The sequence below is a fragment of the Bufo bufo genome, chromosome 2 (genome assembly GCF_905171765.1).
Source record: "Bufo bufo chromosome 2, aBufBuf1.1, whole genome shotgun sequence".
In the NCBI taxonomy this organism is placed as follows: domain Eukaryota; kingdom Metazoa; phylum Chordata; class Amphibia; order Anura; family Bufonidae; genus Bufo; species Bufo bufo.
The window spans coordinates 693,284,996-693,299,487 of NC_053390.1; positions in this window are offsets into that span (position 1 = coordinate 693,284,996).

The following is a 14,492-nucleotide window of genomic DNA, read 5'->3' on the forward strand; positions in this document are numbered from 1 at the left end:
TCAATTAAAGTTAAACTGCTTAACTTTAAGTGGGTTGTCTGCTTTTTCTATTGATGGGGGTCTATTGGGGGTCCGACCGATCAGCTATTTATGGCTACTTTCACACTGGCGTTTTAGTTTCCGTTTTTGAGATCCGTTCAGGGCCCTCACAAGCGGTCCAAAACGGATCAGTTTTGCCCTTAATGCATTCTGAATGGATAAGGATCCGCTCAGAATGCATCAGTTTGGTTTTGTTCTGCCTCCATTCCGCTTTGGAGAAGGACACCACAATGCTGCTTGCAGCGTTTTGGTGTCCGTCTGACAAAACTGAGCCAAACGTCCATGTAAGTCAATGGGGACGGATCCGTTTTCTCTGACACAATATGACACAACAGAAAACTGATCTATCCCCTATTGACTTTCAATGGTGTTCAAGACGGATCCGTCTTGGCTATGTTAAAGATAATACAAACGGATCCGTTCTGAACGGATGCAGACGGTTGTATTATCTGAACGGATGCGTTTGTGCAGATCCATTACGGATCTGCACCAAACACGAGTGTGAAAGTAGTGCTGCCTTCTCTTCATTGTTTACCTGCTTGCCACAACAATTGCAGTGGTGAGCAGTGTAATTACAAGTATGGCGTCCCCGTTCACTTCTATGGGATGGCTCCGGCCTGTTCACTTGATCTGATATTGATGACCTATGCTGAGGACAACCTCTTTAACTCAATTATCCAAATTATATTACAGATCTATTCTAAAACAGGGGAACAAAACAGTGAGAAGGTACAGTATGCCCCTGAATGAGGTGACATGCTATACAGACATCATAGTGACTGTATGTATATGCAGCAACCAGGCCGCTGGGATGCAACGTGTGTGAGTGCAGTGGCCTGATGGGTGTAGTAGTTGTTACATTTCTGCAGCTCCCTGGGCTGGCATGCAGTGACAGGAAGGAGAGCACTGGATTCCTTCAGAGCACACACTGGTGTTGAGGGATCTCCTGCCAGATGGTGGTTAAGGTGCCCTTGATGGTACAATGTTTTAGGTGCAGAGAAGGGAGGGTCCCTGAGGTTCATGATCTCAGCACCCTTGGGAGCAAAGGAGGTGTGGAAATGAAGAGGAGTCAGTTCTTATATACAGTTGCAAGAAAAAGTATGCGAACCCTTTGGAATGATATGGATTTCTGCACAAATTGGTCATAAAATGTGATCTGATCTTCATCTAAGTCACAACAATAGACAATCACAGTCTGCCTAAACTAATAACACACAGAATTAAATGTTACCATGTTATTATTGAACACAACTTGTAAACATTCACAGTGCAGGTGGAAAAAGTATGTGAACCCCTAGACTAATGACATCTCCAAGAGCTAATTGGAGTGAGGTGTCAGCTAACTAGAGTCCAATCAATGAGATGAGATTGGAGGTGTTAGTTACAGCTGCCCTGCCCTATAAAAACACACACCAGTTCTGGGTTTGCTTTTCACAAGAAGCATTGCCTGATGTGAATGATGCCTCGCACAAAAGAGCTCTCAGAAGACCTACGATTAAGAATTGTTGACTTGCATAAAGCTGGAAAGGGTTATAAAAGTATCTCCAAAAGCCTTGCTGTTCATCAGTCCACGGTAAGACAAATTGTCTATAAATGGAGAAAGTTCAGCACTGCTGCTACTCTCCCTAGGAGTGGCCGTCTTGTAAAGATGACTGCAAGAGCACAGCGCAGACTGCTCAATGAGGTGAAGAAGAATCCTAGAGTGTCAGCTAAAGACTTACAAAATCCTCTGGCATATGCTAACATCCCTGTTAGTGAATCTACGATACAAAAAACACTAAACAAGAATGGATTTCATGGGATGATACCGCAGAGGAAGCCACTGCTGTCCAAAAAAAACATTGCTGCACGTTTACAGTTTTCACAAGAGCACCTGGATGTTCCACAGCAGTACTGGCAAAATATTCTGTGGACAGGTGAAACCAAAGTTGAGTTGTTTGGAAGAAACACACAACACTATGTGTGGAGAAAAAGAGGCAAAGCACACCAACATCAAAACCTCATCCAAATTGGGAAGTATGGTGGTGGGGGCATCATGGTTTTGGGGCTGCTTTGCTGCTTCAGGGCCTGGATGGATTGCTATCATCGAAGGAAAAATGAATTCCCAAGTTTATCAAGACATTTTGCAGGAGAACTTAAGGCCATCTGTCCACCAGCTGAAGCCCAACAGAAGATGGATGTTGCAATAGGACAATGACCCAAAGCATAGAAGTAAATAAACAACAGAATGGCTTAAACAGAAGAAAATACGCCTTCTGGAGTGGCCCAGTCAGAGTCCTGACCTCAACCCGATTGAGATGCTGTGGCATGACCTCAAGAAAGCGATTCACACCAGACATCCCAAAAATATTGCTGAACTGAAACAGTTCTGTAAAGAGGAATGGTCAAGAATTACTCCTGACCATTGTGCACGTCTGATCTGCAACTACAGGAAACGTTTGGTGGAAGTTATTGCTGCCTAAGGAGGTTCAACCAGTTATTAAATCCAAGGGTTCACATATTTTTTCCACCTGCACTGTGAATGTTTACATGGTGTGTTCAATAAAAACATGGTAACATTTAATTCTTTGTGTGTTATTAGTTTAAGCAGACTGTGATTGTCTATTGGTGTGACTTAGATGAAGATCAGATCACATTTTATGACCAATTTGTGCAGAAATCCATATAATTCCAAAGGGTTCACATACTTTTTCTTGCAACTGTACATGTACTAAATATAATATAATCTTGTTTTCTGCAACCTACAGGGCAGTTTTCCCTAGCGGAAGGCATCCATCATCCGCTACATTCATTGTACTGATTGCCGACAGAACGGGATCCATACAGGCCATAGAGGAATCTGGTAACACACAATTTAGCGCTTAGTTGTCAGGCAGTGTCCAGGTGCTTTGTGGCTTCTCCTGGTCAATGGTGCTGTGGAGTCCATAAGCTAAGACTGCTGCTATCTCTTCTAGATTTTCTCTTTATCCACAATTATTCTGGTCTGCGCTAGATAGCTGTTAGTATCTTCTCCTCTAAACACCCTCAGCCTGGCCAAAGCCAAGGGGCTAAAGTAGCAGCTACATGGTGGACTTGTCTGACTCTCCTTATAACTTCTCCTCACTTTCCTACACACTGACTCACTTCCTGTCTCTGGCCTGTCCCTTTTATATGGAATGTACCAGCACCATCTAGTGGAGACTAAAGTGTAGTGTTTGTTTACCAGCCTGTTATTAGGAAATTGCAGCTACATACACATGTCGAATTACATGAAATGCCTAAAGATACAGGGCCCCACTACTGTCACGGAGTGGGACACTGCATATAAACCTTTACAGCAGTATCCCTCCAAAAGTTTTGGGACTATTACTCCCAGCATGAACTAGCCAGACCTGTAGAAGCAGGCCAGTGTGCAGAGTCCTGAGGCGCTGCAGCAGGAGGATTAGTGGCACTCACCATGATCAGGAGCATGGTAGTAAGTGAGTCATGGGAATGGCATCTATCAGGCGCCAGACAGAACTCTGCCTTGACCCTTCACAACACGCCCTCATACCCGATCTGCTGATCCCCCCACTGCCTGCACCAGCCACAAGAACAGCTCCGGTACTACACATAACTCCTTGGCACCCGCCTCACCTTCTTCCAGGGGAGAGTGGTTGCAGTGTGACACTGGCCTAGTGCTGAAGCATGGAAAAGTTAGCCATACTTTCATTGTTGGCCAGCCCTGTGGGACCTCATCCACTCTAGCGCTACGGCTTCTCCAGATCCCTGCAATGCGCATGAGTAGCGCAGACTTCAGAAGTTCGGGGAACAGATTCATGGACAGTGATTTTTTCTGCCTGACGTTATGGACAACAGAAGAAAGCACCCGGTTTTTGCAGACTGTCCATAAATTTACAGACTGTTGGCAACCCTAAATGGGATGGAAGGTCTCTCTTATGATGATCTTGATCATACTGTCTGCTACATCTTTCATGTCTCGAGTCAGTACACATGCAGATATAAACTACTGTGGGTGGTTCTTCTGACTACAGTTTTAACCATGGGCAACAGAGTCATGATAGGACCTATCTAGTGCAATTAGTGTGACCCCACCATAGAAAATGTTTACCCAAATCTTCATATTACTTGTACTTATCCAAGTCCAATGGGCCTTAGCTATGAAGTTCAATCTCCCTTTGCAGAAGATATGGCATGTAGAGGGCCTTTAAAAAAGACAAGACTCAGTGCTATTATGTTAATGTTTGTATCCCTGCTAGTGTTGATCGAGCACCATAGTGCTCGGGTGCTCGGGCCAAACACATCGGGATGCTTGGGTGCTCTACTGAGCACCCAAGCACAATGGAAGTCAATGGGAGAACCCAAGCATTAAACCAGGCACCCCTGCTCTGAAGAGGGGATGGTGCCTGGTTCATAGGAAAAGGTCAAAAATTGATGGAAACACCACCGAAATGGTTCGGGAACAGCATGGGGAGGATGTCTGGATGCATCTTGGACTCCCAGGTCGCTGCTGTGAACGATGTTGTCCAAGTAGTACGCCACTTTTACAGACTGACAATAATACGCACAAAACCAAAGATAAAATCGTTTTTACAGGAAAAATTGTTAGGAAACATTCTTTCCTGTATATTTACTTGTATATAAAGTGCAAGTGCTGCCAAAAATTACAAGGAAGAGGCACTCCAATACAACCTGTATATCACATAAAGGAGGGCCTCATTCACATTGTGGTACAATTGTTCAGGTAGTGGGACTCCTACACTCAGAAAGCCAAAAATTGTGAAAAGGGCTGCCAAAAATTACAAGGAACCGGCACTACAATACACTCTTTGTTACACATAAAGGAGAGCATCATACACAGCCTTGAAAAATTATGATTGATGGCCTGCTGGTGACCCTCAAAAACATTTGGAGCAAGAGCCTGCTGATCTGGCCATCTAAAACATTATGGGCGAGGGCCTGCTGCCGCTTTGGTGGCTCTAGATAATCTGGGCCTGATCGCACGTCCCCGTGATGGCGACAATCCATTGGAATGTATGCCCTATCAACTTACATTGTTATTTTCAGTGCCAACCAGCGCGATCACGGGTAATGGGGAATCAGGGTTTGATTCCGGAGAGGGAGACTGAGAAACAGCTATGGCTACCACTTCCAAGCAAGGCAGCATGTGCGCAAATTACCTATTAGGTATAATTAGGTGAGGGCCTGCAGGTGATCTGACCCTCTAAAGATTGTAGGTGAGGGCCTGCTGGTGAGCTGACCCTCTAAAGATTGTAGGTGAGGGCCTGCAGGTGAGCTGACCCTCTAAAACATTATATGCGGGGGCCTGCAGGTGAGGTGACCCTGTAAAAGATTGTAGGTGAGGGCCTGCAGGTGAGCTGACTCTGTAAAAGATTGTAGGTAAGGGCCTGCTGCTGAGCTATTCCTCTAAAAAAATTATATGCGAGGGCCTGCTGCTGAGCTGACCCTCTAAAACATTATGGGAGAGTGCCTGCTGCTTACCTGACCATTGAAAAAATGTACAGTGTTCAAAGCAGGCCGGGTTGCCTGAATACTTCAGCTAGGAATAATTGAATAGGACTCTGGTTCTATTTTGTTGGTTTTCGGAACTGGGGCCATGATTAGGAGGAACAGCCGGGGGCATCCGTATTGCGCCACTAGAGGTGAAATTCTTGGACCGGCGCAAGACGAACCAAAGCAAAAGCATTTGCCAAGAATGCGTCACGCACAGGCAGGGAAAAGGGAAAGCCCTGCCCAAGGGAGAGGGAAAGGTGGTGACCCCTGACTCACCTTGCGGCTGGCACCTGACTGCCCTGACGTCCCCAGATGGGTTCCTCACCCGTGCGTCGATCACGTGCCTAAACCCTGGCTTTCCCTAGAATGAGCCCTAGATAGTGAACGGGCCGGTGGGATCGCTAGTCCGCACCACTGACACTAAGAGGGAAACACCAGGGAGAGGACAGACAATACAGACAAACACATACACCCAGGTGGGCGACCACAGCAGACCACAAAGGTCCAACAGGGATCCGGAGGGTAACGTTCTGGACCAACAACCAGAGAACGCAGCAACACAGCTCCAGAGGGTCAGTCTAGAAGTCCAGGCAGGAAGCTCTATATCTGGCAACCAGAGAAGTGTGAGAGGGGAATATAAGGAGGTTGGGAGTGCTGGACAAGGAACAGCTGAGGAGAAGGAGCTACGGATCCCTGAGTGAGCCAAAAAGGGTTGCAAAGCAAACCCAGAAAGCTACCATAAGGAAACAGCCCTATCTTACATAAAGCGCGCAGCCAACCGCTGTGACTTCCTGACCCCGGGTATAGCGGAGTCAGGCGTGGGTCTTGACACCCTCCTGACATCCGGTGACATTATTACCATGACCCGCCGAGCAGCTTCCGGGAAACCAAAGTCTTTGGGTTCCGGGGGGAGTTTGGTTGCAAAGCTAAAACTTAACGGAATTGACGGAAAGGAACCACCAGGAGTGGCGCCTGCGGCTTAATTTGGGGAAACCTCACCCGGCCCGGACACGGAAAGGATTTACAGATTGATAGCTCTTTCTCTATTCTGTGGGTGGTAGTGCATAAACGTTCTTAGTTCCAATAACGAACGAGACTCCTCCCTGATAACTAGTTACGTGACCCCCGGCGGTGAGGATTGTGTTGATCAGACTCTTGGATAGTAAGACTGGACTTGTACGTGAGGGCCTGCTGGTGAGCTGACCCTCTAAAAAAATTATATGCAAGGGCCTGCAGGTGAGCTGACCCTGTAAAAGATTTTTGGTGCGGGCCTGCTGGTGAGCTGACCCTGTAAATCATTATATGCGAGGGCCTGCTGGTGAGCTGACCCTGTAAAACATTATATTCGAGGGCCTGCTGGTGAGCTGACCCTGTAAAACATTATATGCGAGGGCCTGCTGGTGAGCTGACCTTGTGAAAGATTTTTGGTGCGGGCCTGCTGGTGAGCTGATCCTGTAAAAGATTTTAGGTGCTTGCCTGCTGGTGAGCTGACCCTGTAAAACATTATATACTAGGGCCTGCTGGTGAGCTGACCCTCTAAAAGATTATATGCGAGGGCTTGCAGCTGAGCTGACCCTGTAACACATTGTAGGTGAGGGCCTGCTGGTGAGCTGACCCTCTAAAAAATTATATGCGAGGGCCTGCTGGTGAGCTCACCCTGTAAAACATTGTAGGTAAAGGCCTGCTGGGGAGCTGACCCTCTAAAAAATTATATGCGAGGGCCTGCAGCTGAGCTGACCTTGTAAAACATTGTAGGTTAGGGCCTGCTGGTGAGCTGACCCTGTAAAAAATTATATGCGAGGGCCTGCAGCTGAGCTGACCCTGTAAAACATTGTGACCCTCTAAAAAATTACATACGAGAGCCTGCAGCTGAGCTGACCCTGTGAAACAGTTTATGCGAAGGGCAAATATGTGAGGGCATTATATGCGATTAATAAGCATGTTGATATGCTGGAAGAGGAGGAGGAGGATGAGAAAAGGAAGATTCAACCATATACCCTAGTTTGTGGTGGAAGGGGTGCATGGGAATACAGTGTATTCAGTACATTATAAACAACACATTTAAAGTGCCTTTATGTTCATCAGCTTTCCGCTGATGGAGTCGAGAAGTCATAGTCAATCCAAGCCTTGTTCATTTTTATAAGAGTCAACCTGTCAGCATTATCAGTTGACAGGCGGATAAGCTTATCTGTTATAATGCCACCAGCAGCACTAAATACCCGCTCAGACAAAATGCTGGCGGCAGGGCAGGCCAGCACCTCCAAGGCGTAGTGCGCAAGTTCGTGCCATGTGTCCAGTTTGGACACCCAGTAGCTGCAATGCAACCGACCACTTATTACGATCATTGAGGATGCTGATGTCTGCTATGTACTCCTTCACCATCTTCCAAAATGTTCCCCTTCTTGTGACACTAGGCCGCTCATCAGGGTGAGGGAGCTGGCGGGTGTCATGAAACGGTCCCAGGCTTTGGAGAGTGTTGCCCTGCCTCTGTTGGAACTGCTGTATGTTCCCTTTGTCTCCCCTCCTCGGTTGGCCAAGGAACTACGGACTCTGCCGCCAGTGTTGTCAGATGGAAATTTTTGGAGCAATTTTTCAACAAGGATCTTCTAGTATTGCACCCTTTTGCTTGTCCTCTCCACCAGAGGAATGAGAGATGAGAAGTTCTCTTTGTAGCGGGGGTCGAGAAGGGTGAGCAACCAGTAATCCATGTTGTCTAAAATACATATAATGAGCGGGTCGCGGGAAAGGCAGCCTAACATGAAGTCAGCCATGTGTGCCAGAGTACCAACAGGCAAGACTTCGCTGTCGTCATCAGGAGGATCACTCTTAATCTCCTCATCCTCTTCCTCCTCTTCTGCCCACCCATGCTGAACAGATGGAATTAAAATTCCATGGGTACTACCCTCTGTAGCGGAGGCAACCGTCTCCTGCTCCTCCTCCTCCTCTTCATCGTCCAATTCGCGTTGAGAAGACGAACTGAGGGTGGTCTGGCTATCAATCTGTGTAATGTCTTCCCCCATTTCCACCTCTTCCACATGCAAAGCGTCGGCCTTAATTGTGAGCAGCGCGCATTTGAGTAGACACAGAAGTGGGGTTACGCTGATAATAGCGTTATCGCCGGTCATGATCTGTGTTGATTCCTCAAAGTTTCTTAAAACCTCACAGAGGTCAGACATCGATGCCCACTCCTCGCTTGCGAATAGCAGAAGCTGACTGGAAAAGCGACGACCATGTTATAGCTGGTATTCCACTACTGTCTTCTGCTGCTCATAAATCCTAGCCAACATGGGGAACGTCGAGTTCCAGCATGTGCTCACGTTGCACAACAGCCGGTGAGCTTGCAATTTCAAGGGCTGCTGCAGCGTTGATAGACCGGCTGAAGCTGTCGATGACTTGCGGAAATGTACACACACGTGGCGCACCTTCACCAGTAGCTCAAACAAATTGGGGTAGGTTTTGAGAAACCACTGAACCACTAAGTTTAGGACGTGGGCTAGGCATGGGATGCATCTGATCTTGCTGAGCTACAAATCTGCCACCAAGTTACAGCCACTATCAGACACAACCATGCCTGGTTCTAGGTTGAGTGGCGAGAGTCTGGTAAGGAAATTTGTACACTGCGCTGGGACACAGAAGTGGATGTGGTCGCTGATGGTGCTTGCGAAGGTCAGGGGATTGGACAGGACGTAACACAGGGGAAGAGGAGACAGTGGTGTGACCCACAGACACAGAATGTGGACCCAGGCATTCGGCCCACTTATTACGGTGCTTTGATGCCATGTGGTGGTGGTGAGGTTGCTAGTGTTCACGCCGCTGCTCATTTTTTTATGGCACAGGTTGCAAATTTGAATTCTCTTGTTGTCTGCACTTTCCTCAAAAAAGCGCCAAACGGCGGAACACCTACCCCTTGGCAAGGAAGATTTCTGCAAGGGGGTGCTCCGTGGAACAGTTGCGGGCCTGTTTGGTGTGTCCTACCTTCTCCCTTTTGAGACCCCACTGCCTCTTCCAGCCTGTTGCAGTGCTGCAGATCCCTCACCCTCTGTACTGCTGTCCTCACTTGGCTTTCCACATTCCCAGGTTGGGTCAGTGACTTCATCGTCCACCACCTCCACTTCCTCAATCTGCTCATCCTCCTGACTTGTTGACCTAACCACAACCTCAGTGATTGACAACTGCGTCTCATCCTCTTCCTCAACCTCTTGAGACAGTAATTGCTGTTGATTTATTGGCAAATGTGTCTCATCATCATCCACCTCATTAAACAGTAATTGCCATTTCCCATCGTCATCTGCTTGTGACGGTGGATGCTCAAGAGTTTGGGAATCGGGGGACAAGATCTGTCCCTCTTCAAGCGTGTTTGGCGAGAGGGCCAAATCAAGGAATGGCGAGGAAAAGAGGTCCTCGGAATATCCTAGTGTGGGATTACTAGTTTGGCCAGACTCTCTATGGTGGGAGGAAGGAGTATCAAGACTGGACTTGGTGGAAGACAGGATGGTGCTTAACCGACTGGAACCATTATCTGCTGCAATGCAACCGACCACCTGATCGCACTGGTCTGACTTCAAGAGTGGTGTCCTGCGCCACCCTGCAAACTGGGACATGAAGCTAGGTATCATGGATGACTGTATTTCTTGTGCTCTGGCAGCAGGCACAGTTTAAACGCGCACAGGGCCACGGCCTCCGCGTGCACCATCAGCATCACGGCCACTTCCCCGTCCCTTACTGCTCTTCTTCTTCATTTTTTATCCGATATATGCTTGAAAGTATGTCACCCGTACAGTAGCGTCGGATTTGGAAGTGTATGCTCAAAAAAATGTAAAAAGGTATTTGGGATGTTGAAACGTCACACAGGAGATATCCCGCAGATAATGTCCATGCTGTCACCAGCGGCTAATAAAAAATTACAGGGAATGTCATAGGTATTTGGGATGAGGAAACGTTATACAGGAGAGGTACCACCGGTAATGTCACTGTCCAAAGCATCTACAGTTGTGTTCAAAATTATTCAACTTCCAATGCTGTAAAGGGTTTTAGGGAATTTAGTGTACATTTGTAATTGTGTTCAGAATGAAATCTTACAAGGACTTTTTAAAGAACCAAATGCAACTAAAATGACATCAATTGTTTTTGTAATACAGTATTAAATGTTTTTTTTGTGATTTCTTTATTGACACAATTATTCAACCCCTTAAAGACTACCACTCTTAAGAACAGAGGTTCATTCAAGTGTTTTCGATCAGGTATTGAAAACACCTGTGGATGTCAAGGAGCAGCAATCAAGCATAATAAGCACCAATTAGGCAGATTTAAAAGGACTGTGATACTCAGCTCCTTGTAGACATTTACTTGTGTGTTTACAAACATGGTGAAGTCAAGAGAATGGTCCAGGAAGACAAGAGAAGAGGTGATTTCTCTTCACAGGAAGGGCAATGGCTATAAAAAGATTGCAAAGATGTTAAACATACCAAAAGACACCATAGGAAGCATCATTCGCAAATTCAAGGCAAAGGGCACTGTTGAAACGCTACCTGGTCGTGGCAGAAAGAAGATGCTGACTTCAACTGCTGTGCGCTACCTGAAGCGCAAAGTGGAGAAAAGTCCCCGTGTGACTGCTGAGGAACTGAAAAAAGATTTGTCAGATGTGGGTACTGAAGTTTCAGCTCAGACAATAAGGCGCACACTGCGTAATGAAGGCCTCCATGCCAGAACTCCCAGGCGTACCCCCTTGCTGTCTCCAAAGAATAAGAAGAGTCGACTGCAGTATGCCAAAAGTCATGTGGACAAACCACAAAAGTTTTGGGATAGTGTTCTGTGGACTGATGAAACAAAATTAGAACTGTTTGGGCCCATGGATCAACGCTATGTTTGGAGGAGGAAGAACAAGGCCTATGAAGAAAAGAACACCTTGCCTACTGTGAAGCATGGCGGGGGGTCAATCATGCTTTGGGGCTGTTTTGCTTCTACAGGTACAGGGAAGCTTCAGCGTGTGCAAGGTACCATGAATTCTCTTCAGTACCAGGAGATATTGGATGAAAATGTGATGCAGTCCGTCACAAACCTGAGGCTTGGGAGACGTTGGACCTTTCAACAGGACAATGATCCCAAGCATACCTCCAAGTCCACTAGAGCATGGTTGCAGATTAAAGGCTGGAACATTTTGAAGTGGCCATCGCAGTCACCAGACTTAAATCCGATTGAGAACCTCTGGTGGGACTTAAAGAAAGCAGTTGCAGCGCGCAAGCCTAAGAATGTGACTGAACTGGAGGCTTTTGCCCATGAAGAATGGGCGAAGATACCCGTAGATCGCTGCAAGACACTTGTGTCAAGCTATGCTTCACGTTTAAAAGCTGTTATAACTGGAAAAGGATGTTGTACTAAGTACTAAGATTGAATGTCACTTGGGGGTTGAATAAAACTGATAATGATGTGAGCACAGAAAAGACATTTGTGGTTATTTCATTATAAATGTTATGTTATATTTGTCTGACTTACAAGTGCCTCTTTGATTTAATTGTAAAAAAGATGACTGAAATGATCAAAATCAATGTCAAACTGGCCAAAACACTCAATTTCAGTGGGGGTTGAATAATTTTGAACACAACTGTACGTAAAAAGTACACGTGTTACACTGGAGATGTGGCGCAGCTAATCTCACTGTCCGCAGCGGACACCGTCTATTGAAAAAGTACACTGGATGTCACAGATATTTTTTGGATGCGCACATTTTACACAGGAGGCGTGGCACGGATAATTTAACTGTACGCAGCGGACACCGTCTACGAAAAAAGTACACTGGATGTCACTTATATTTTAGGGATGTGCACACTTTACACAGGAGATGTGGTGCGGATAATTTAACTGTCCGCAGCGGACACCGTCTACGGAAAAAGTACACTGGATATCACTGATATTTTAGGGACGCGCACACTTTACACAATAGATATGGCGTGTATAATTTAACTGTCCACAGTGGACACCATCTATGGAAAAAGTACACTGGATGTCACTTATATTTTATGGATGCGCACACTTTACACAATAGATGTGGCGCGTATAATTTAACTGTTCGCAGCGGACACCTTCTACAGAAAAAGTACACTGGATGTCACTTATATTTTATGGATGCGCACACTTTACACAATAGATGTGGCGCGGATAATTTAACTGACCACAGCGGACACCATCTATGGAAAAAGTACACTGGATGTCACAGATATTTTAGGGATGCGCACACTTTACACAGGAGATGTGGCGCGGATAAATTAACTGTCCGCAGCGGCCTATTAGACGCTATTTAGCGCAGGATGCGCTAAAAATATATATTGCTGCTGTCACACACAATAGTACTTAAAAGGACTTTTGGGTCTCTGAAAAGTTTTTCTAATAAAAATTTCCAATAACACTCCGTACACTCTGTCCCTTCCTATGCACAGCTCTCCCTAACACTGAGCAATTTAACGCAGGTTGCGCTACAAACATATATTGCTGCTGTCACACACAATAGTCCTTAAAAGGACTTTTGGGTCTCTGAAAAGTTTTTGTAATAAAAATCTTCCAAAACCACTCCCTACACTGTCTTTCCCTTCCTATGCTCAGCTCTCCCTGAGCCGAACACGTGTCATCGGGTGCTTTATAGCACCCGATGACGCGTTCCGGCCAGCCAATTACTGTAATGCCAACATGGCTAAGGCATTACAGTGCATGCCAGTACCTCCATGCACGTTTATTGGCTGAGTAGAAGCCAAGAAACATGCGGGGAGGAAACTCGAGCATTGCGCTCGAGCACATGCGGTACTCGGCCGAGTACCGTCATTTGCCGATCATCGAGATGCTCGAGCCGAACAGGTGTTCGGCCGAGCATGCTCGATCATCACTAATCACTGCCACTTACTGTATAATCATGCTGGTAGGTCCGCCATATCAGTCAGTATCTCTCCAAAATTCACTTTCACAATGGAAAAATGTGACATTGTGATTGCAAAATGTTGACCTTCAAGTGAACCATGTGTGAACTCCCAAGTACAGCAGTCATATATTTCACAAAAACTACAGGCAAGATCCAAAATCCTTCTCCAAGTCACAGAACTCATTCAAGCAGATTTGGGAGGGTCATCCAAAATTGAGGGTATCAATAATTTTGTACTTAAAAAAAAATCAAAACCAGCTAAAAGCTAGTATTAAAAGTAAAGATGTAAATCTTTAGAAAAAATGATAAAGTAATGAATTATTGCCAGAGTATTTGTAATCTGATGATGAAATGTTCTTAGAAGAATACTTTTTGTGCCATCACTTGCATAAATAATGAACAGGGAAGGTACATTTGCTTCGAGCACAATTTGTATGACTGCAAAATTCATAATACACTATTCACTGAGTTAGGCCTCATGCACACGACAGTATTTTTTCACGGTCCGCAAAACGGGGTTCCGTTTTTCCGTGATCCGTGACCGTTTTTTCGTCCGTGGGTCTTCCTTTATTTTTGAGTCGTTTTGGTGTCCGCCTGGCCGTGCGGAGCCAAACGGATCCGTCTTGAATTACAATGCAAGTCAATGGGGACAGATCCGTTTGACGTTGACACAATATGGTGCAATTTCAAACGGATCCGTCCACCATTGACTTTCAATGTAAAGTCAGGAGTTAATATACCATAGGATCAGAGTTTTCTCCAATCCGATGGTATATTTTAACTTGAAGCGTCCCCATCACCATGGGAACGCCTCTATGTTAGAATATACCATCGGATTTGAGTTAGATCGTGAAACTCAGATCCGACAGTATATTCTAACACAGAGGCGTTCCCATGGTGATGGGGACGCTTCAAGTTAGAATATACTGAGAACTGTGACAGAACATGGAGACTGGGCCACAAAATGGCTCTGCAATGACGAAGCCTATGTGGCGAAACACGTGTTGAGGTCGAAGCAGTGGGGGAACTGTGTCACCATTTTTCAGCAGCAACA